We start from the raw sequence: 23,484 nt of genomic DNA, 5'->3' as shown, positions 1-23,484 counted from the left end.
GGAAAACACTGTAGCCTTAGTTCCCCTGAGAAAGTCCGCTTCCTGGCAGGACTGACTAACCCATTGGACACAGATGGCACTGTGCGTGGGCCCACGACACTTGTTGTTGTTGTTCAGTCACTCAATCGTGTCCAACTCTTTGCAACCCCATGGACTGCAGCACACAAGGTTTCCCTGTCCTTTACTATCTCCCAGAGTTTACTCAGACTCGTGTCCATTGAGTCAGTGATACCATCCAACCATCTCATCTTCTGTCATCCCCTTCACTTCTTGCCTTCAATCTTTCCCAGCATCAGAGTCTTTTCCAGTGAGTTGACTCTTCACATTAAGTGGCCTAAGTATTGGAGCTTCAGCATCAGTCCTTCCAATGAATATTCAGCATTGATTTCCTTTAGGATTGACTGATTTGATCTCCTTGCACTTCCAGGGACCTACAAACATTTTTTCAAAATGAACTTTTAGATCATAGGAAAGCTTTTAACCTGAAACATTAACATATTTGTCTTTATACCAACACAGTTGTAAAAATATGATTTTCAATAATTTTTATGAAGGCAGGGCCCACAAAAATCATAATGTGGCCGTGGTGCGGGTCCCTATGGCATCAGACATAGAAATCTTCCCAGGTGATTCTGCTGTGTAGCCAGGGTGGAAAACCAATGGTTTTATGGGAGCCCAAGTGCCCTCTACCCTTCAGTACCCCCATCTAGCCCCCCCCACACACACCTTAACAGACATTTCAGCTTTAGAGAAACTGAAGTTGATAAAAGGTTTTCAATTTCATGGAAAATTTGTTTCTGGGAGTCTTCATTCAAATACTTTACAATTACTGGAGACAAATAGGCCGTGGAAAGGTACATTTTTAGTGTGTAGATGGAGGAAGGAGAGATTCTAGTGGTGTCTCTGGGGTGGGAGGGGCTGGGATGGGAGAGCTGCCAATGAGATGGACCTCAGGGCCGTCTGGACGGCCAGTGACCCTTGGACCATTTACCAGGTCATCATGGCAGGCACAGCTCCAGGTAACCATCAGCAGTTACCAGCTGGGGCCTCCCCCGTGGCCAGCTGTGCCCTGCAGGCTTAGGAATTTTGGTAACTTCCAACCCTGCATTCCAGTCAAAAAGAAAGCTACTGTCAATCATTGAAGGGGAAATGAAAGTGTTTTCTTGATCTCTACTAGCTGTGGAGGCTGCCTTTGAGAACTGCTGTTATTTCCGCCATGCAGTGAAGCAGAGCATCCTTTCCTGATGTGCACAGGTAGAGGGGTGACCAGTGTCCTCTGTCCTCCCTGTGGGAACAAGCTCTGACTGCAGCCCAGGCCCCATCCCGAGCACGGGACCACAGCACCACCTGTCGGCTTCCTGAGGACAACTCTGGGATCTCCTTGGGGTGCCCAGGGTGTAGACACTGACTGCTGCTCCCAAAACAAGAGGAGAAGAAAGCAAGGTGCTGACCAGCCTGATCAACGGTCTTGGTCCTCCCTCCTGGAAAGATTACATGGTATGACGGCATCCGCCAGCATGGAAACTGCTACAGCAGAGTGGGGAAAAAAGAACTTCTTTTTCCAAGTGTATGGATGAACATTAAACACTAAGATATGAGTGCTAAGCCTGATGTTATTCTCAAGATCTGAGGTCCTCGTTAAAACAAAACAAGTATGTTTTGATGTACATCTGTTTAGAGAGGAATACATCAGAGTTCATTAGGAGGAACCAAATGTATGAGTTTAGCCTGGAGAGATCTTACTTTCTCCAGCTCTAAAATAGTGCTCTTCATCTGATGTAGGACACAATTTTTATTATTTAAAGTGTCTGAGTATATCGCTCCATTATACGTATGTGAATGTACTCTACATAGATATCTTCTGCACACCATAAAAAAACTACCAAACCAAAATGAAAAAATGAGATAAAAGTAAATGTTCTCATCTTTCACATGGGCCAGTGAGATATTTGGCTTGTCCCCCAGGGTATATTCCTCAAGTAGAAATCACAGTTCAGACAAGGGGGCTGATTGGGATCAATCATTTAAGGAATCATGCCTATGTAATGAAATCAGAATAAATACTCTGGACAAGCTTCGTTCAGCTTCTTAATTGGTGACCATTCATCAGTGTGCCAGGAGGGTTGTTTATTATTGTTCAGTTGCTGAGTTGTGTCCGACTCTTTGGAACCCCATGGACTACAGCATGCCAGTTTTCCTGTTCCTTCACCATCTCCCAGAGTTTTCTCAAACTCATGTCCATTGAGTCGGTGATGCCATCCAACCATCTCATCCTTTGTTGTCCCCTTCTCCTCCTGCCTTCAATCTTTCCCAGCATCAGGGTCTTTTCCAAAAAGAGTTGGCTTTTTGCATCAGATGGCCAAGGTATTGGAGCTTCAGTTTTAGCATTAGTTCTTCCAGTGAATATTCAGGTTTTATTTCCTTTAGGATTGACTGGTTTGATCTCCTTGCAGTCCAAGGAACTCTCAAAAATCTTCTCCAGCACCACAATTTGAAAGCATCAGTTCTTTGGTGCTCAGCCTTCTTTATGGTCCAACTCTCACATCCGTACCTGACTACTGGAAAAACCATAGCTTTGACTAGACTGACCTATGTCAGCAAAGTGATGTCTCTGCTTTTTAATATGCTTGTCCAGGTTTGTCAGAGCTTTTCTTCCAAGGAGCAAGTGTCTTTTAACTTCGTGGCTACTTTCAGTGAAAATGAAACAGTGAAGTTGCTCAGTCGTGTCCGACTCTGAGGCCCCATGGACTGTAGCCCACCAGGCTCCTCCATCCAAGGAATTCTCCAGGCAAGAGTACTGGAGTGGGTTGCCATTTCCTTCTCCAGGGGATCTTCCTGATCCAGGGATTGAACCTGGGTCTCCAGCATTGAGGCAGACGCTTTTACCGTCTGAGCCACCAGGGAAGCCTACTACTTTCAGTAGTGCACCTTAATTCTACAAAGCTCCTTGACTGGAACCTTCCCAGACCTCACCCCAGGGGTCCCTTGCTGTGGCGGGTTCTGATTTGTGCTCTTTATAGTAATCAGGCATCACGGGTATCATGTTTTCCCAAATTTTGTGAGTTGTGCCAGGGAGTTATTGAACCTGAGAGGGCTGTGAGTCTTTGTAGCCTGTTGGTCAGAAGCGTGGGGGGCCTGGGAGCACGGGAACTTGTGGCTGGTGTCTGAAGTGGAGAGTCTTCTTAAGTCTGAAGTCTGTGCTCACTCTGCCTGTTCAGTGTGAGCACTGCATTGTGGTGTTGCACACCTTCTAAACGTGGCTGTTTCCATCAAACTTCCCTTAGTGGGGTACATATAAGCTATTTTGTTAAAAAAAAAAGCATGCATATGCTATTTTAAAATATGTGTATAAGCTATTTTTAAATGGATTAGTTCAAAGAAAAAGATGCTTATAGTAAATTTATCAGTGAATCCCAGGTTTCTAAAATGGAGGGCTATAGAAATTCAGCCAAATTCACATTTTAGATAAAGATGTAGACAGACCAAAATTAATGACACATGATTATATATACATATCGGGATATTAAAAATTCTAGCTAATTTAGAGTTCTAGTAAACTGGTTTGTGCATAGAGGAACAAGGTGGCAGAGGATGAGGTGGTTAGATATTATCACTGACTGAATGGACATGAATGTGAGCAAACTCCAGATCGTAAAGGACAGGGAAGCCTGGCATGCTGTAGTCCATGCGGTCACAAAGTCAGACACAACTGAGTGACTGAACAAACAAAAATTATACAGGATTGGAATCCTTACGCAAAAATGACTTTTTCCAGTTTGTGTACCTATTTATTTGCTTTTATATCATTTCATCCTATTAAAAAAAAATCTAAGAGGTTTTCAAGCTTAAAAATCATTCCAAAAAAAGGATGAATTAGTCATGATCCCTGATAGGATGTTATCCTTGGAGATTTGGAAATCCTTCACTCTATATTATTAGTGCCGTAGTCTGCTAGTGTGTGGTTTGATTTTCCCAGACTGGACAGGGCAGGGAACCCCTACAGAAAAGGCTTGTCTCAGAGACAGGGCCCCCCATTAGCCCAGGGGAGCCTGGTTTCAGGAGAGATTTGGCCTTCTCACGGGTCCATGGCTCCCAGCTGGATGAGCCCCCCAGCCTCACAGGGAAGACACAGGAGGAATCCAGCCTCGGTGCCCTGTTCCTTGAGACTACAGTGCTGCCAGACCAAGCCCCGAGCCCACAGTTCATCTGTCTGTGTTAGCCAAGAACCGTTTCACATGGAAAGGGCCCAGAGGACCGAAATGCCGAGCATCATCTGACCCACGAGGTACACTGCAGAGCTGTGGATCTGCCCTTATTTTCAGTTGTATGGCAAAGAACAGAAGGAACCTCTTCAAAGCGCTGGGCAAAGAGCCCTTCAGCTTCGTGAATCATTCGTCCATGAAACTACAGATGGGAAAGATCTATTGTGTCTCGCTTGAGTGCTTTGGAAATTGAGAATGTCTGTGTGTAGGGACTCTGAACTCTCTAGGAGAATAGGGTGGCAGGGAGGCTGGGGGAACGGGGGGCAGGAATATCTCACTTCCAAGGCCCTTTACAGCAGAAAGTGCAATTTCTGTGTGCCCTCCATCACCCCTCCCCCTGGCTCTCTGCATCCCACCCTGCTATGCCCCTATCACCAGAGGATGCTGGTCGCAGGTGGGTCGTGGTGGGTGCTGAGCACCTGCTCAGGCTCTGCCTCTTCTGTGAAGAACTCCAGGTCCCTCATGGTCAGGTGTGCGTGTTGAGTACATTTCAGTGTCCTTTCTCCCAGTTGCTTTATCCGTCACCCGGGCAACACGTACATCCCCACTTCTTCCTCTTGGCCTGGTGGAGCATTCGTGCAGACAGAGTGGGATCCTACCCTTGGTGGAAATCCCCTGCTTTCATAAATCACTCTCTACCCCTGAGAGGAACCCATCTGGGGCAAAGCCCTTGAGAGAGAACAATTTTCTCAAGCTCAGTGGTTTATTTACTCAGAGAAATACTGATTCATAGCTGTATTTTTGTAAACATAGTACTGTAATTCAAACAAACATAGTATTCGTTTGTTAAGAAAATTGTTTTTGTTATTATTTTTTGAGGGTCTCCTCTCTGCTGGCCACAGAGTCTGTGAAGATGAGTGCTTTGTCACCAGGCCCTTGTGGTCTGATTAGGGGACGGGTTGCTGGAGAGGCAGAGACAGTGGAGGGCGGAGTCCTGAAAGCGGGGTGCTGTGGATGTGGGGGAAAAGTGAAGTTCTGTCATGTAGGTAGGGACTGGCGGGGAGAAAGGGTTGGGGACATGGAGGACACCTCAGCCAACTTCAAGGAAACTCTAACAGCTTGAAGAAGGAACCTCTCAGCAGGACGGGGCCACCGTGAGCAGGATCAGACACCTGGCAGCAGCCTTGGCTGCCGTGCCAGCCAGGTATACAATGGAGTGTTTCCCAAACAGCGCGTGCTCCAGCAGCCCCGGGCCTCTCCGCACGTGCTGTGGGATGGGTGCCTCCTCCTTCCTTTCAGCACCCGCTCCCCTCTTTTCTCGCTTTGCCTCCTCTCCTGAGAGACACTTGTTTCCCTTATTTCCTCCGACGGGTTGCCAGCACCCCAGCCCACTTGCGGACCCCACACCTACACCATCGCTGCACAGCTGGGTCTGCTTACCTGCCTCCACAACAAACTTGTGGGCCATGTCTTTGTGTCTTCAAAAACGAATTCTCAGGAGTTGTGAGCTGTCACGTGAGAAACCAGTCAACTAATCCACACTACGATAGTAAAAACCATGTGACTTCAGTGTACTCACTATCTTGCGTGAATTTACATTTTCACAGTAGGAAAAGTGTTCAACTAAAAGATGAATTTCTAGGGGTGAAATTTCAAGAAAATGTGGCACATGTCCACTCCTCTCCAAACCTAAGGATCACTTCTATTCATCCTGGACACATCCCAGAAGGTTTCTTTTTTTTTTTTTTTATGAAATCTCTTTTTTTTAAATTCCTCCCACAGTCCTTTTGGTTATTACAATCTACTTTTACCAGCAATGTGTATACTCTGTCGCTAAGTCATGTCTAACTCTTTGTGACCCCATGGACTTTTCACATGCCAAGCTCCACTGTCCATGGGATTCTCTAGGCAAGAATACTGGAGTGGGTTGCCATTTCCTTCTCCTGGGGATCTTCCTGACCAAGGGACGTAACTCAAGTCTCCTGTGTTGGCAGGCAGATTCTTTACCACTAAGCCTTATCAGATATAGTTGGCAGGAAAAGTCCATTTTGTTTTCTAAAGTCCCAATTAGTGTCTTGGTGGTAGCTATACCAAGAGTTACGTTGCCTGTGCTCATTGTATAGAAAGTGCTGTGTGAGTCTCAGTACAGAAACATATAATGAGAGACCTGCAGTCAGCTCCGACTCTCTGCAACCCCACAGACTGTAGCCCACCAGGCTCCTCTGTTCATGGGATTGTCCTGGCAAGAATACTGGAATGGATTGCCATTTCCTTCTTCAGGGCATCTTCCTGACCCAGGGACCGAAACTGCGTTTCCTGCATTGGCAGGCAGGTTTTTTTTTTTTTTTTTTTTTTTTTACCATTTGAGCTACTTGGGAAGTGCTAAAGGGAGGCATCTCTTCCTAAAGAACCTTGCAGTTGTATGAGAAGAAGGCATGAGTGTTGAAAGAGGTTTTGTTGAAGACCTAGTCAAGGCTCCTAGATGAGAGAAGCGGGGAGCAGTCAGGTAAACAGGGAACAGATCAGAGGGAACCATCTTCCAAGCTGACACAGAAAGAGCAATTGATGGAGATTAGACCCATGGTTTGGCCCCTGCTGTGGCCACAGCCTGTTGGCACATTTGTGAGCAGCTGTGTTTTCAGTGGCCGGTGAGTTCAGGTCAGGCTGGCGCATTTACGATCTAGATCAGCAGCCTGCCGAGGAGAATGGGAACCGCTCCAAGCCAATGGTAATTTATGGTCAATGCAATCTGGAAAATGCATAAAGCAACCCAGAATATCCAAGCCAAAATACTCCCTGGGGAGTTGAAAAATCCTCCACACCTGGACACATAGGTCTTGCTCATTACAGGTTCCCTGTGGTACGTGGGTTCTAGCACCTGGAAACCTCGGCTTCATGTAGTTCATACAATTAACTTCAGAGGGCAGAAGAATTCTGAAATGTCTTCATCAATCAGTGAACAGACAAGAGATAGAATGAAGCACGAGGAAAGCATGGGATTTGTTCTGTTTTAAATTCTCTATTTTGAAACTTGTCCACGGTCAATTTGATTGCCTGCCTGTCGTGTGCTAAGCCCGGCTCTGGGCTCTTCGAAGGACAAGGCTGTCTATCTGTCCTTATCTCCTAGTGCACTGTATGGACATCTGGAGCTCAGTAGTTAGACCCTATACCACCGATTAGAGTGTGAAATGTACACCACATCTAGGTACTCACTTGGCTTTTCTTTTTAACAATGCAATAATTTTTAGTGCATTTAGAGTTGTGCGACAATCATCACAATCACTTTTAGGATGTCTTCCTGCGTATGTGCTCAGTTGTGTCTGACTCTTTGTGAGCCCATGGACTGTAGCCCGCCAGGCTCCTCAGTCCATGGGATTTCTCCAGGCAAGAATACTGATTGCCATTTCCTTCTCCACAAGATCTTCTCGACCCAGGGATCAAACCCATGTCTCCTGTGTCTCCTGCATTGGCAGGCAGACTCTTCACCACTGAGCCACCTGGGGAGCCCCCCAATGTCTTCTTTACCCCCCACCCAAAAATGCAGCCCCACTGAGAATCACTCCCTATTCCAGCCCAGTTCCCCCTTCCCCAGCCCAGGCAATCACTACATGCCTTCTCTCTTTGGATTTGCCTGCTGTGAACATTTCATACCCAGGAAATAATACCACATGTGGTCATCTATAACTGGTTTCTTTCACTGAGCATGTTTTCAAATTTCACCCATGCTATAGTGCTTTTTATTGCTAAATAGTATTCTTTTTATTGTTAAATAATATTCTCCTTTGTAGATGCCACATGTTGTACTCAACCACTCCTCAGTTTGAGTCATCTTCACTGTTATGATTCTGCTATGAGTATTTATGTATACATTTTTGTGTGGAGATATGTTTTCATTCCTTTAGGGTCGATCTGAGGTGGGAACAATTTGGGCAGTAGAATTGCTGGGCCATGTGGTAATTCCATGTTCAAACTTTTGCGAAACTGTTTTCCAGACTATTTTCTACCGTGGCTGCACCATTCTACATTCTCATCAACAGTGTATGAGGGCTCCCATCTCTGACGTCCTTGTCAGCACTTGTTAGAACTGTCTTTTTAATTATGCCATTCTAACAAGTGTGAAGTGGTATCTTGGTGTGATTTTGAGTTGAGTTTCTCTGATGGCAAATGGTGTTGAGCATCTTTTCTTATGCTTATTTGCCATTTCTAGAAAAGACCCTGATGCTCGGAAAGCAGGAGAAGAAGGAGGCGACAGGATGAGATTGTTAAATGGCATCACTGACTCAGTGGACGTGAGTTTGAGCCAACTCAGGGAGATAGTGAAGGACAGGGAAGCCTGGTGTGTTGCAATCCACGGGGTAGCAAAGAGTTGGACACAACTTAGCGAATAAACAACAGCAATAAATTCTTTGGAGAAATTCTTATCATGATCTTTTGGCCATTTTTAAAGTTACATTTTTTCTAATTTTTCTTTCATAGTCTCTATTCTATTTCTGTCTTTTCACTTTTTTCAGGGTGTTCATTGAAGCATACAAGTTTTAGAATTTGAGAAAGTCCAATTTATTTATTTGTTTTTTTATCATGCATTTTTTCTTTTTTGGTGTCATATATGAGAAGGCTTTACCTAAAAAAAGATCAATGTTATGATTACTGCTTTATGGAGTCCTATATTTGCCCACATGTTTACCATTTCTGGTATTTTCTATGCATTCCTATGTATCGATCTCCTTTCATCCTGAAGGATTGTTTAAAAATATCCTGTAGATTGGGGCTAAGCTTTTGTTTATTTGAGAATATCTTAATTTCATCTTTATTTGTGAAGAATTTCATTGCACAAAGAATTCTTGGTCCACAGCTGACCTTTGCACTTTGGATATGCAATTCCAAGGCCTTTGGCTTGCATTGTCTGAGAATACAGATGTTAATCTTAACAATGGTTCATTATATGTTGTCTTCTTTTGCTGCTTTCAAATTTTCTCTTTTTCCTTTGCCTACAGTGGTAAGTCTGAAGATCTACTTGGGGATTTCTTTGTTTTTCCTGTTTGAGGGTTATTGAGCAGCTTGAATGTACAGGTTGTTTCTAAGTAATTTCTGAAGTTTTCAGCAATTATTTTTTCTCCCTCTTCTCTCCTAGTGTACTTGATTTTGCCTTATAGATTGCTAAAATTCTGTTCATTTTTTTCAACCTCTTTTATTCTATTCTTCATATTGGGTAGTTTCTATTAAGCAATCTTTGAATTCATCGATTCTTTGAACTGATGAATCTTTGATTCATCTTTTGGCTGTCTGAAATCTACTGCTGGGCCCACCTGGTGATTTCTTTCGTTTTTAAAATATTTTCAACTTTAGGATTAATTTTTAATGTTTTCATAGTTTCTACTTCATTATTGAGATTCTTTGATTCTTTGTTATATTTCCCTTTAATTCTTTGAACATATTTATAAAAGGGGCTTTGAAGTCTTTGTCTGCCAAACCCCAAATCTGGGCCCGTTCAGAGACAGCTTATATTCCCTTTTTTTTTTAATTTCCCTGAGTATGAGTCATACTTTCCTATTTTCTTTTCAGTCTCTTAAAGTTTTACACTGAATCTGGACATTTTAGGCAATTCGTTATAACAATTCTAGATTCTGTTCTACTTTTCTTCAGATTGTGATTCTTCTTCCTCCTCATCTGGACTGAAACCCTGGAATTGCCTCCTCTATGATACTCAGTCGATGTTGCTACTAAGGTTTTTTTTTTTTTTTGTCTGCCTGTCCTAATCACAGCTCCTGTGTCTACACAGCTCTGCGGTCACTGACACGTCAGACCTCGTGTCTGTGAGACTCAAGTCCTCTCTGAAGGACAGGTGTGTGGGCTGGAGAATGCATTACGAGTTACAGCTATGTCTCAAGTTTCACTTTTCATCAGGCTCACTGGAGTCTTTTCTGCACCGAACAGTTTTCCAGTCACTCAGGAGTATGTAGAGGCTCACCTCAGCCCTTCTATAGCTCTCTCATTTCTGGAATTTCCTTGTTAAATTTCTCACAAGTCTGCTGCTTGCCCTAACTGAGGTCTCTGATTTCAGGCTATTAAAGCTGCAGGCTGTCCTTTGCTAAAGAAACCAGAGCTGGACAGGAGTCAAAGTGGTAAAAATAGATTTTATTCAGGAGCTATTGCAATGGTGAGGTGGGTGAGGGGAGGAGCCCTTGATATAGAACTGGGCTCGATTCCAAAAGCAGCAAGGACAGGCAGGGCTTTATGAGAAAGGGGCAGGTTATGGGGCTCAGTGGCTGGAAAATTACTGAGAGAGACCAGGGTGGGGGAAATTTTTGCTAAACTGACTTAACAGATTTCTTGCTGAAGATAAACCAGAGTGATCAGCTATCACCACAGACATGGTAGGGAATGAGGAGTTTGATCAGATACTGGGGGTGATCAGATAAGGGAGGTGGGGGGTATGTGCCAACCTGACATGGAAGGCTTCTTGCTAAAATTGGGCTCTGCAGGCCTGAGATAGGGACAAGACCTGAGGATGAGGCCGCATTAGGAGAAGAGTTGGGGGAAGCTGTCTGGAGTCTGGTCAAGGACAGTCTCTACCCTCCTCATTCATCTCCTGCCAAGCCCTCAGCTTCCCACTAGCAGTCACAGGGGTCCCCCAGCCCACAAAGTGTGTACATTCCCCCCAGTAGTCACAGGAGTCCCCCCAACCCCCCCAGAGATTGTACATCCTGACAACAGAGCGGCTGTCCTTGAGAGTCAGAGAGCAGCCCACCCCTGGGTGATAAGACCACAGACGCTTTCTCAAAACTCTAGCACTTTTTTCAAGGACGCATCTAAACTTGTTGTCTGCCTTTGGTTTCTGGTACCCTGAAATGGATATTTCAGACACTTCTGTGCGGCTTTACAGATGTTCTTCCCTAGAGGACCTATGGGCATCTTCAAGTTCCCATAACTGGAACTCCCTCTAAAGGCTTTTGATCATGGTCCTTATACATCCGAGTGTTTTGTGAATAACCAAGTGTGAAAGGCAGAATTCAGTGTTCTTCAGCCTCTTTGGCAGTGGAAACCCCCTCTTTTTCTCAGGAACACCTTGAAATATATATTTCATATTATATATTCTATGTACTATGTTATTTATATAATATGTATATATTTATATATAATTATATATATAATATGGGCTTCCAAGCTGATGCTAGTGGTAAAGAATCTTCCTGCCAATGCAAGAGATGCAAGAGTCATGGGTTCAATCCCTGGGTTGGGAAGATCCCCTGGAGAAGGGAATGGCAACCCACTCCAGTATTCTTGCCTGGGAAATCCCATGCACAGAGGAGCCTCGTAGGTGGCAGTCCAGGTAGTAAAGAGTCGGACACAACTGGGCAACTGAGCACTGAACATATAATAATATGTCAAGGTCTCAGATTTTCTCAGCAAAGACATTTTCTTCTTACAACGTCTAAAGCAGCTGATACAGAAGAGATGGTATCCAAGTCTGTTTCCACACCCTACCTGATGATAACACAGAAAAGTACACCTCTCAGCATCTTATAGTCTGATGGGGCCCCATGTCTAGATCTGGCCACAGATTCATACCCAGAAGTGATGGGCAGTGGAAAGCTCATCTGTTCTTCAATCTCTTGCCTCCCAGGGAGGGGCTGGGAGTGGCCTGTATGAAGATAGATTGCAATTCTGATAAAGTCTTGATCCCTCAACCTCACTTCAACAACACCTGCCTTTGGACAGTAAAAGACTTTGAATGAACCAGAAATAAACTCTGAAGTTCAAAGCCACTGAAATTTAGAGTTGTTTATTTTCATGTCATGAACCTCAGTTCAATTCAGTTGCTCAGTCATGTCTGACTCTTTGGGACTCCGTGGCCCACGGCACATCAGGCCTCCCTGTCCATCACCAACTCCCGGAGTTTACCCAAACTCATGTGCATTGAGTTGATGATCATCCTCTGTCATGCCCTTCTCCTCCGACCTTCAATCTTTCCCAGCATCAGGGTCTTTTCAAATAAGTCAGCTCTTCACATCAGGTGGCCAAAGTATTGGAGTCTCAGCTTTACCATCAGTCTTCCAATGAATATTCAGGACTGATCTCCTTTAGGATGTACTGGGTGGATCTCCTTGCAGTCCAAGGGACTCTCAAAAGTCTTCTCCAACACCACAGTTCAAAAGCATCAATTCTTCAGCACTCAGCTTTCTTTATAGTCCAACTCTCACATCTATACATGACTACTGGAAAAACCGTAGCCTTGACTAGATGGACCTTTGTTGGCAAAATAATGTCTCTGCTTTTTAATATGCTGTCTAGGTTGGTCATAACTTTCCTTTCAAGAAGTAAGCGTCTTTTAATTTCATGGCTGCAATCACCATCTGCAGTGATTTTGGAGCCCCCCAAAATGAAGTCTGCCACTGCTTCCACTGTTTCCCCATCTATCTGCCATAGAGTGATGGGACCGGATGCCATGATCTTAGTTTTCTGAATGTTGAGCTTTAAACCAGCTTTTTCACTCTTCTCTTTTACTTTCATCAAGAGGCTCTTTAGTTCTCCTCATTTTCTGCCATAAGGGTGGTGTCATCTACATATCTGAGGTTATTGATATTTCTCCCGGCAATCTTGATTCCAGTTTGTGCTTCCTCCAGCCCAGCATTTCTCATGATGTACTCTGCATATAAGTTAAATAATCAGGGTGACAATATACAGCTTTGACGTACTCCTTTTCCTATTTGGAACCAGTCTGTTGTTCCATGTCCAGTTCTAACTGTTGCTTCCTGACCTGCATATAGGTTTCTCAAGAGGCAGGTCAGGTGGTCTGGTAATCCCATCTCGTTCAGAATTTTCCACAGTTTATTGTGATCCAAACATTTTGGCATAGTCAATAAAGCAGAAATAGATGTTTTTCTGGAACTCTCTTGCTTTTTTGATGATCCAAAGGATGTTGGCAATTTGATCTCTGGCTCCTCTGCCTTTTCTAAAACCAGCTTGAACATCTGGAAGTTCACGGTTCACATATTGCTGAAGCCTGGCTTGGAGAATTTTGAGCATTACTTTACTAGAGTGTGAGATGAGTGCAATTGTGCGGTAGTTTGAGCATTCTTTGGCATTGCCTTTCTTTGGGATTGGAATGAAAACTGACCTTTTCCAGTCCTGTGGCCACTGCTGAGTTTTCCAAAGTTGCTGGCATATTGAGTGCAGCACTTTCACAGCATCATCTTTCAGGATTTGAAATAGCTCAACTGAAATTCCATCACCTCCACTAGCTTTGTTCATAGTGATGCTTCCTAAGGTCCACTTGACTTCACATTCTAGGATGTCTGGCTCTAGGTGAGTGATCACACCATCATGATTATCTGGGTCGTGAAGATCTTTTTTGTATAGTTCTTCTGTGTATTACTGCCAGCTCTTTTTAATATCTTCTGCTTCTGTTAGGTCCCTACCATTTCTGTCCTTTATCGGGCCCATCTTTGCATGAAATGTTCCCTTAGTATCTCTAATTTTCTTGAAGAGATCTCTAGTCTTTCCCATTCTATTGTTTTCCTCTATTTCTTTGCACTGATCACTGAGGAATGCTTCCTTATCTCTCCTTGCTGTTCTTCAGAACTCTGCATTCAAATGGGTCTATCTCCCCTTTTCTCTTTTGCTTTTCACTTCTCTTCCTTTCACAGCTATTTGTAAGGCCTCCTCAGAGACCCTTTGTTTTTTTGCATTTCTTTGTCTTGGGGATGGTCTTGATCCCTGTCTTTTGTACAATGTCACGAACCTCCACCTATAGTTCATCAGGCACTCTATCTATCAGATCTAGTCCCTTAAATATATTTCTCACTTCCACTGTTTAATCGTAAGGGATTTGATTTGGGTCATACCTGAATGGTCTAGTGGTTTTCCCTACTTTCTTCAATTTCAGTCTGAATTTGGCAATAAGGAGTTCATGATGTGAGCCACAGTCAACTCTCGGTCTTGTTTTTGCTGACCGTATAGAGCTTCTCCATCTTTGGCTGCAAAGAATACAATCAATCTGATTTCAGTGTTGGCCATCTGGTGATGTCCATGTGTAGAGTCTTCCCTTGTGTTGTTGGAAGAAAGTGTTTGCTATGACCAGTGCGTTCTCTTGGCAAAACTCTATTAGCCTTTGCCCTGCTTCATTCCATATTCCAAGGCCAAATTTGCCTGTTACTCCAGGTATTTCTTGACTTCCTACTTTTTCATTCCAGTCCCCAATAATGAAAAGGACATCTTTTTGGGGGTGTTAGTTCTAAAAGGTCTTGTAGGTCTTCATAGAACCATTCAGCTTCAGCTTCTTCAGTGTTACTGGTCAGGGCATACACTTGGATTACAGTGATATTGAATGGCTTGCCTTGGAAACGAACAGAGATCATTCTGTCATTTTTGAGATTGCATCCAAGTACTGCATTTCGGACTCTATTTTTGACTATAATGGCTACTTCATTTCTTCTAAGGGATTCTTGCCCACAGTAGTAGATATAACAGTCATCTGAGTTAAATTCATCCATTCCAGTCCATTTTAGTTCATGGATTCCTAAAATGTCGACGTTCACTCTTGCCATCTCCTGTTTGACCACTTCCAATTTGCCTTGATTCATGGACCTAACATTCCAGAGGGTTAAGGTTAGGGTTAGGGTTAGGACCTTGCTTCTATTACCAGTCACATCCACAACTGGGTATTGTTTTTACTTTGGTTCCATCTCTTCATTGTTTCTGGAGTTATTTCTCCATGTATCTCCAGTAGCATATTAGGCACCTACCAACCTGGGGAGTTCATCTTTCAGTATCCTATCTTTTTGCCTTTTCATACTGTTCATGGGGTTCTCAAGGCAAGAATACTGAAGTGGTTTGCCATTCCCTTCTCCAGTGGACCACATTTTGTCAGAACTCTCCACCATGACCCGTCCATCTTGGGTGGCCCTAAACAGCATGGCTTAGTTTCATTGAGTTAGACAAGGCTGTAATTCATGTGGTTAGATTGGTTAGTTTTCTGTGATTGTGGTTTCAGTCTGTCTGCCCTTTGATGCCCTCTCCCAGCGCCTACCATCTTACTGGGGTTTTTCTTACCTTGGAAGTGGGGTATCTCTTCACAGCTGCTCCAGCTAAGTGCAGCTTCTGCTCCTTACCTTGGGTGTGGAGTATCTCCTCATGGCCACCTCTACTCACTTTGGACGAGGGGTATCTCCTTTTGGCCACTCGCCACTCCTACTAGGCTAGGCTAATTTAGGTGTACAGGAAGGGCAACAGTGAAATTACCTTCTGAAGCAGCACAAAGTTTTGATGAAAGAAAATGCTATTCGCAGGAGGCCTACACTTTCAGAAATGAGTGACTGGCAAACTTGTGCATCATTTGGTCCAGCTTCTTGGACAATAAAGAAATATTCACATTCCACATGCCTTTCCTGTCCTTGTTAAGACCTGACCTTTTAAATGAAAAAGTGTCTTAGACCTAATCTAAAGGACAGATATAATAAAGTGTCAATTAACCAGAGCTCATCCACCCAGAACCTTCACTTGTAAAAATATTCTCAACCCTAAAGGTGAAAACAAGAGTCTTTGATTTTAATCTTCAGTGAGCCAGCATATTTCATCAACTGGAAACCACGGCCTAAACCCTGAGCCTTGTCATTATTTGAGGTTTTACCTTTTATGCAGTGCTTTTAACAATACCCAAATACTACACAGGAAGAAAATAAATGGCATGCTTCATAATGGAAAAAGAACAAACAAAACTAGTAAAATTGCTTTCAGCAGCGAAATATTTAAAGCTCTCTTATATCTAGGGGAAACAGTAGCTTAATTAAATATTGCTGGTTACATTTTATCTTTAAACATTGACTAATAGCCTTAACAGCTTCATCAAGCGTGTGTCCCTGCCCCTGCCTCTGCCATCCTCACCATCACTCCCTGCACCAGAAAAGAGGATGTGGTCCCAGTGTGTTCCATCATTGCATTGAGGATGGAGACATTGGAGAGCATGTTGGCTTTGTTGTAGCTCAGTCGTGTCTGACTTTTTGCTGCCCCATGGACTGTAGCCCTGCAGGCTCCTCTGTCCATGGGATTTTCCAGGCAAGAATACTGGAGTGGATTGCCATTTCCTCCTCCAGGGGATCATCCCATCCCAGGGATCAATGGAAATGCAGCAGCAGCAGCATAGAAAATAGTGTGAGCCCATGTGGTGAGGATGACAGATATACCATGAAAGTGAAATTGTCACCCTCTCCTGCTTCTCCTTTATTAACTTTGACATTTGCATGAAGATGGCATCCTGGTTTCCTGGGGCTTCATCTGCTCCTGCAGCTTCCTCCTTACCTGCGGGCTTCTTCCTCTGTTGGTGACATGATAATCGGGTCTCCATCGAGCAGTTATGATGTCACAAAAAGGCAGTGCTCACTTTAGGTGATGGACTGAAATCTTCAATATTATCTTAATGCAATTTTTCCTTGTAAAGACATAACTTCACAGCAAGAAATGACTGTAAACCTAGAAAGCAAACCCACAGGGAAGTGGTAAAATTGTGCATTCTGTACCCTGGGCCAAATATTAGCTGGGTGCCTTAAACCCTTCTTTAACAGAACTCAGGTTAACATCCATCTCCTCTGATGTCCACTGCAGGGGATGGTTTGCTGACCCCATGGGGATCCGTCTGTTGGACTTAAATGCTGCTCCTCTTTCAAGGCAAAGTGAACAAAATTCCTCTAATAGGAAAGTGCTCAGTCACTCAGTCGTGTCTGACTCTTTGCAATCCCATGGACTGTAGCCCCACCAATCTCCTCTGTCCACAGATTTTTTCCAGGCAAGAATAATGGAGTGGATTGCCAGTTTCTCCTCCAGGTCTAATGAGAATAATGTCATTAAATAATACCATTTATTAGGAAAAAAATTTCACTAAATAAAAAATTAGACAATATATATGTTAATAAAAAGAAGGCATGGGACTTCCCCCGTGGTCCTGTGGTTAAGACTTCACCTTCCAATGCAGGGGGTACAGGTTCAATTTCTAGTCGGGGAGCTAAGAGCCCACATGCCTCATGGCCAAAAAGTCAAAACAAAAGCAGTACTGTAGCAGGCTCAATAATAACTTTTAAAAATGGTCCACATTTAAAAAAAAAAAAGGAAGAAAAATCATCTAGAGTTCCACCCCTCCACTGAAAACGCCACTATTTTGGTTCCAGTAGTATAATTGGGGGTGGTGGGGTGTGACCGTGTGTGTAGTTTCTTCTGCAGGAATTAACTCACAAAGCACACTCTGGTTAGCTTGGCTCTTATGTTTGAGCATGTGGGTGCCTTTGTCGTGCAGTATTACATTCAAATAAGGGAAAGAAATATCATATATTAAGGTGTATATATGGAATCTAGAAAGATGATATGGATGAGCCTATTTACAGGGCAGCATTGGAGACACAGACAGACAGAGGGGACTTGAGGACACAGTGAGGGAAGGAGAAGGTGGGATGATCGGAAGAGTAGCCTGACATATATACACTGCAGTGTGTAGAACAGATAGCCCGTGGTGGAAAGCTGCTGTATAGCACAGGGAGCTCAGCTCGGTGCTCTGTGATGACCTAGAGGGATGGGGTGGGGTTAGGATTTGGGTTCCCCTGGTGGCTCAGATGGTAAAGAATCCGCCTGCAATAAGGGAGACCTGGGTTCAATCCTGAGGTCCAGAAGATCCCCTGGAGAAGGGAATGGCAACCCACTCCAGTATTCTTGCCTGGAAAATTCCATGGACAGAGGAGCCTGGCAGGCTACAGTCCATGGGGTCGCAAAGAGTCCAACACGACTGAGCGGTTTTCACTCACTCAGTGGGAAGCTGCTGTTTAGCACAGGGAGCTCAGTTCAGTGCTCTGTGATGACCTAGAGGAGTGGGATGGGGTTAGGATAGAGGGGAGAAGCAAGAGGGAGGGGACATATATATAGAGGGGACATATATAGAGCTGATGTGGCACAGCAGAAACTAACGCAACATCATAAGGCAATTATGTTCCAATTTTTAAAAATGTGTCTGTAATTCTACATTTAAAGCCACTTTTTTGAAAGTTAAAATAAAGGGGAGGGGGGAGAGCTGAGAGCCTGATTCTAGGAAGGACTCTGGACAAGCCAGTGTCTGATTTGGCTAAAGAGACAACGTTTGGTTCTGGTCAACCATGGAGCTTAGTGTGCTCGTGGGTCACCTGGCTGATGACAGGGCCATTGATCAAGACCATGTCCAGCAGTGACCACCCACCAAGTGGGACAGACCTGCATTCCAGGCTGAGGACACCTGGAACATGAGATCATGCAGGCCCAGGTAAGTATGCTCACCAGATCCCATGGACTTGATCCTTCAGTACATGATCACGATGTTTTCATTGTCAACACAGACATGTGAGGGCCTTGAAATCTCCAGTCACCCCACATACACACACAACTATGTGATATCAAATCTCTTCCTCCAGCTGGGTTATGCCTCCATCAATGACAACCTGAGAAATGTCACTTCCTGTTGTAATAATAGTTCAGTCCCCAGGGAACACTACAATCTCATACCTGATACAAAATGTTCCTCCTCCGGAGCAGGTCTGACCTGTGTCTCCAGGGCTCAGCAAGGGGGTTGGAGGTGGGGAGAGCTCAGCTTTGTCCTCTCCCTTTCTGGTCTGGGTAGGGTGGGAGCAGCCTGGCTCTGTTCTGGATGGTCTGGTGTGGATGACGTGGATGGCATGAAGTTGCCCCCAGGACACCCCATGGCTCTCTCTGCTGCCTGCCCTGTCTCTTTGACCTCCAACACAGCCATGCACATGGCCTGGCCTCTTGTGGTCACTCTTGTGACCCTGGGGGAGCCTCACCCTCATTACTGGAAAGCCCAGAGTACCCCTCCGGATTCTGGGGATGGTTGTGAGGATCAAAAACTAGCTGGGCAACAGAGGTTTGATGAGATACCATCACACAGAAGCAGAGAGAGGAGGTAAGAGTGTAATCCTCTTAACTCCTTGAAGAACAATTCTAAAAACAAGACGATCCATTCCCCAACTGCCAGGGCTGCAGGCACGTCCTAAATTACTCCAGTTGTATATAGAAGGCTTCCCCAGTGGCTCAGCAGTAAAGAATCCGCCTGCCAATGCAGAAGATGTGGGTTCCATCCCTGGGTTGGCAAGATCCCCTAGAGAAGGGAATGGCAATCCACTCCAGTATTCTTGCCTGGAGAATTCTATGGACAGAGGAGCCTGGTGAGCTGCAGTCCATGGGGTCTCAAAGAGTCAGTCACAACTTAGTGACTAAACAATAAGGACTTAGCGACTAAACAACAATGTGCAGGTAAAACAATTTGCAAATGCAAATTTGCAACAGAAGTTTTATGGAACAAAATGCTGTTTTTTCTGCAGTGCTGTTCAGAGAGCATCCTTTGAGTGGGACCCTCAACTATGCATGATCTTCCCCCTTTAAATGGCCCATGTGTTTCTCACATGTGAGAAGTGCTGTCTGGAAGAGGGTGAGAAGTACGACAGGGGCCATTTCTGCAGGGCTGTCTTGGGCCTCCATGCTGCAGGGGAGGGAAACTGCCTGTGGGGTCCTTGCCAGGCCTTGGGGGATAGGAACAGCCCTCCTCAGTGTTGATTCAGCTGCTCAGTGACGCAGAGGACCCAGAAAGAGCAGGGAGAAAGTCAGTGGTTTTACTTCACTTCCAAGTCACAGTGTTTGCACAAACTCAGTAAATTAGGAGCTACTGGCAAGGAGCTTCCTGGCCATGAGCTAGCTGTTCATGATCCTGAATCACATCGGACTGAAAACAAAAGCTGTAACCACTGCCTGGAACCCCAGGAAGCCGGCAAGGGCCCCAGAATGCTTACAGCACCTGACAACGGTTGTAGCACAAAGACAGGCAATAAGATGTGAATTAGATGGAGATGAATGTGCCAAGGGAGCAGGAAAAACCCTCAGAGCAGATACACATGGAAAATAATGGTCTGGAGATAAAGTTTGATGTCCATACAGCATCCATGGAAAAGACATTGATGCTGGGAAAGATTGAAGGCAGGAGGAAAGGGGGATGACAGAGGATGAGATGGATGAATGGCATCACCAACTCAATGAACATGAGTTTGAGCATGCTCCAGAAGATGGTAATGGACAGGAAAGCCTGGCATGCTGCCTGCAATCCACAAGACCACAAAGAGTCAGATATGACTGAGCGACAACAACAAAGCACCCATACTGAGGAAAGGACCCTGACCCCCCCTTTATTTTAAGGGGGAGTAGTGTCCTGAGAATATTCTGGAAAATCTTGGGGGATGCGTTTTTGGGTTCTGTGCATTTGATACGTGTAAGGTGCCTCCAGCCCATGTCAGGAATGCAATTCAATTTGCACTGCCAAAAGCATTTCTATCACAGGTTCAGCATTCATTGGAAAAAGTGTGTTTTCCATTCCTGCTCCTTGTGCTCCCCTCACCACCAGCCCTCTCTCCTCATTGGCTCCTTCCCAGGAGAAGAAGGAGGGAGGGACTCTTGGGACAGGAAGGACAGGCTGCAAAAGGACACATTGCCCCAAGTCAGCTCTGGTCTCAACATTCACGCAAAGTTTTAACAGGGAAGCTTTGCAGGCTTCACAACATAAAAGAAGCTCAGAGCCTAAGCCCAGATCCTCCGGCAGACTGTGACTGGCTTTTTAAAAGCCTTATTTATTGGAGAATTCCTTGGCGGTCCAGTGGTTAGGACTTGGGGCACTCTCACTGCCGGGGGCCCAGGTTGGATCCTTGATCAGGGAACTGAGACCCCAAAAGCCTCATAGTGTGGCCAGAAACAAACAAAAACCTTATTTATCATAAAGGAGAAGATGAGGTGAGGAAGGCTTTGACAAGTGGGAAAAAATTTCAAAATTAAAGATACACCAATATGCAGATTCTGCAGAATGAGAGCTCGCGACAGAGAACACAGGAAGTGAGATGAACAGGATGGCCAGCTTTGGTGTCAGTTCCTGGAGGGGCTCACATGCTAACTGAGAAACTCCTGCAAGTAGCTGCTGAAGTGAGAGGCTTCCAGGCTCATCTCACGTTTTCCCTGCTCCAGGCCCAAATCAGCTGCTTTGCCAAGGAATCAAGGTTTTAATGGAGAGGGATTCTTGGACTAGTGGCTCAGACGGCAAGGGATCTGCCTGCAGTGCAGGTAGACCTGGTTTGATCCCTGAGTCGGGAAGATCTCCTGGAGAAGGAAATGGCAACCCACTCCAGTATTCTTGCCAGGAGATTTCCATGGACAGAGGAGCCTGGTAGGCCACAGTCCATAGGGTTGTAAAGAGTCGGACATGACTGAGCGACTAACACTTTCATTCTTAGACTAAAATCTGGGCACTAACTGTGCTTATTGCTTCAGGGGCATCATTACTTCCCATCCTTTCTGTGGAGAGAGAGAAGTAACACGTTTTTCTAAATCATGGCTGACCACTGATACCTTCAGTTCGAATAAATTCCACACCTCAGAGCTGCAGTAAAACCAGTGTGCTGACACTGACTGTGGTGAAGTAAAGCGTGGTGTTTATTTCAGGCTCCAAGCAAGGAATCCGGGGAGCTAGTGCTGAAATGAAAGGTTTTTAAAGCCGAGGTGGGGGCGGGGATTGTATCTGATCAGCTCGTGAATATTCTTCTGACTGGCTGGTGGTGAGGTCACCAGGAATCAACATCATGACTCTTTTGGTTCCAACTGGTCTGGGGTCTCCATGCTGGTAGGCAGAATAGAGTTAACTTCTCCTACCTGGTGGGGGTTTCAGTATGTGAAAAACATCTCAAAGGGCATAGCTCAGGATGTTATCTGTAGTCCTTGATAACATACTAAAGGTCCTTGACTTTGTTTAACGGCTAAACTATTATATTATTATTTTGTCTTGCTTGTTTTCCTTTCTACATTTTCTCACTTCTCTAATTAAATGTATTCTTTGTCTAAAATTTTTCTACAGACAAAACTCAGGCATGGACGTGGAGTGGAGGCTCTGTTCTGGGAAGGTCCCACAGCGTCCTGCTCTATTACAATACAACATAGTATTTTGAGAATCAGCCAAATCATTGTCGATGGACTTGAAAAACTGGAATTGATCATTTAGGAACGGAAAAATATTGCTGTCTTTTAAAATTAGATACAGGGCATAGACCAGAGAACAGTGAGATTTTCTAGATCAGCAGAGAGTCCAGCGAGGTCTCCTCTGGGATCAGCAATCTTGGCATCAGCTGTGGGGTGTGATTCCAGGACTTTCAAAGATTCCGTCAAGGATCAGAGTGAGGGGAGGAGGGAGGAGGGGAGGGAAGATGGGAGGAGAAGGCGCCGGCTCCAGGCGGGAGTCTGATGTTCCAGTATTTTCTGGCTGTGAAGTCCCCTCTGAGACAAGCAGAATTGCATAAACAGATCTGTGCTAAATGTGAGGCAGGAGCAGGGAGCCAAGGAGGCAGAGATACTGGAAAAACAGAAAGATTTGGGCTGAGATAGAAGTGCTCATGCTTTCAGTGCGGGGCTCCTGGGGAAGTCATCAGGCATGAGAGTCAGACCCAGTGCAAACAGTAGCATGCCCGGTGCTGACCGGTCACACACCTGTGGGGTTAGCCTCCCTTTTCCTGGCCCTGCGTGCACACAGTTGTGAGCAGTGGGGACACACTGAGAACTCCACTCTCAACCAGCACCTCCTAAGCTGATACATTTTTACCTCTTTAGCTATTTATTTAACTGTACATATTTTGATGGGGTATTTAAAGCCATTCTTTTGCCTGACCAGAGCTGCCACTCTGGTTCCACTCCACTGCGGTCGCTTTCTTTTCTTTTTCTTTTTTTGGAATGTAGCCATCAATACTTTGAGGAGGGGGTAATTTTTTCATTTTTATTTCTAATTGGAGGATAATTACCTTACCTGGTTGTGTTCTGTTTTCCCCCGATCTCTCCCCAGATCCCCGTTACACGAGTCGATGCTTCTGTTGACATACAAACTCCACAGGTTCAGCTGAGGAACTGAGGGCTGCTGCTTCCCACTAAGCCCTCTGGCCTTGACGCAACACAGATTTTTAAAAATCAACACAAAATCCAAGGCCAGGGAGAAACTGCTCCATGTTCCAAATTGGGCATGCTCCAATGTGGATTGGAAAAAAAAAGAATGAAATACTGGTACACAATTTTGTTGTTGTTGTTCAGTTGCTAAGTTGTGTCCAACTCTTTGTGACCCCATGAACTGCAGCAGGCCAGGCTTCCCTGTCCTTCACCGTCTCCTGCAGTTTGCTCAAACTCATGTCCATTGAGTCAGTGATGCCATCCAACAACCTCATCCTCTGTCACCCCCTTCTTCTCC

The 23,484-nt window shown here is 44.8% G+C and overlaps 1 long non-coding RNA gene across 1 annotated transcript; it reads right to left on the bottom strand.

Moving 5' to 3' along the window:
- Positions 1-389: 389 nt before the first annotated feature.
- LOC113901262 lies at positions 390-23,173 on the bottom strand. The gene is made up of 3 exons (XR_003513378.1): positions 23,053-23,173; positions 16,500-16,670; positions 390-431 (listed from the first exon to the last, which is right to left on the bottom strand). It is a non-coding gene; the product is annotated as an uncharacterized LOC113901262 (long non-coding RNA).
- Positions 23,174-23,484: the final 311 nt, after the last annotated feature.

This window comes from Bos indicus x Bos taurus, chromosome 11, assembly GCF_003369695.1.
Source record: "Bos indicus x Bos taurus breed Angus x Brahman F1 hybrid chromosome 11, Bos_hybrid_MaternalHap_v2.0, whole genome shotgun sequence".
In the NCBI taxonomy this organism is placed as follows: Eukaryota; Metazoa; Chordata; class Mammalia; order Artiodactyla; family Bovidae; genus Bos; species Bos indicus x Bos taurus.
The sequence above is the reverse complement of the archived record's forward strand: the minus strand, read 5'-3'. Positions and strand labels throughout refer to the sequence as shown.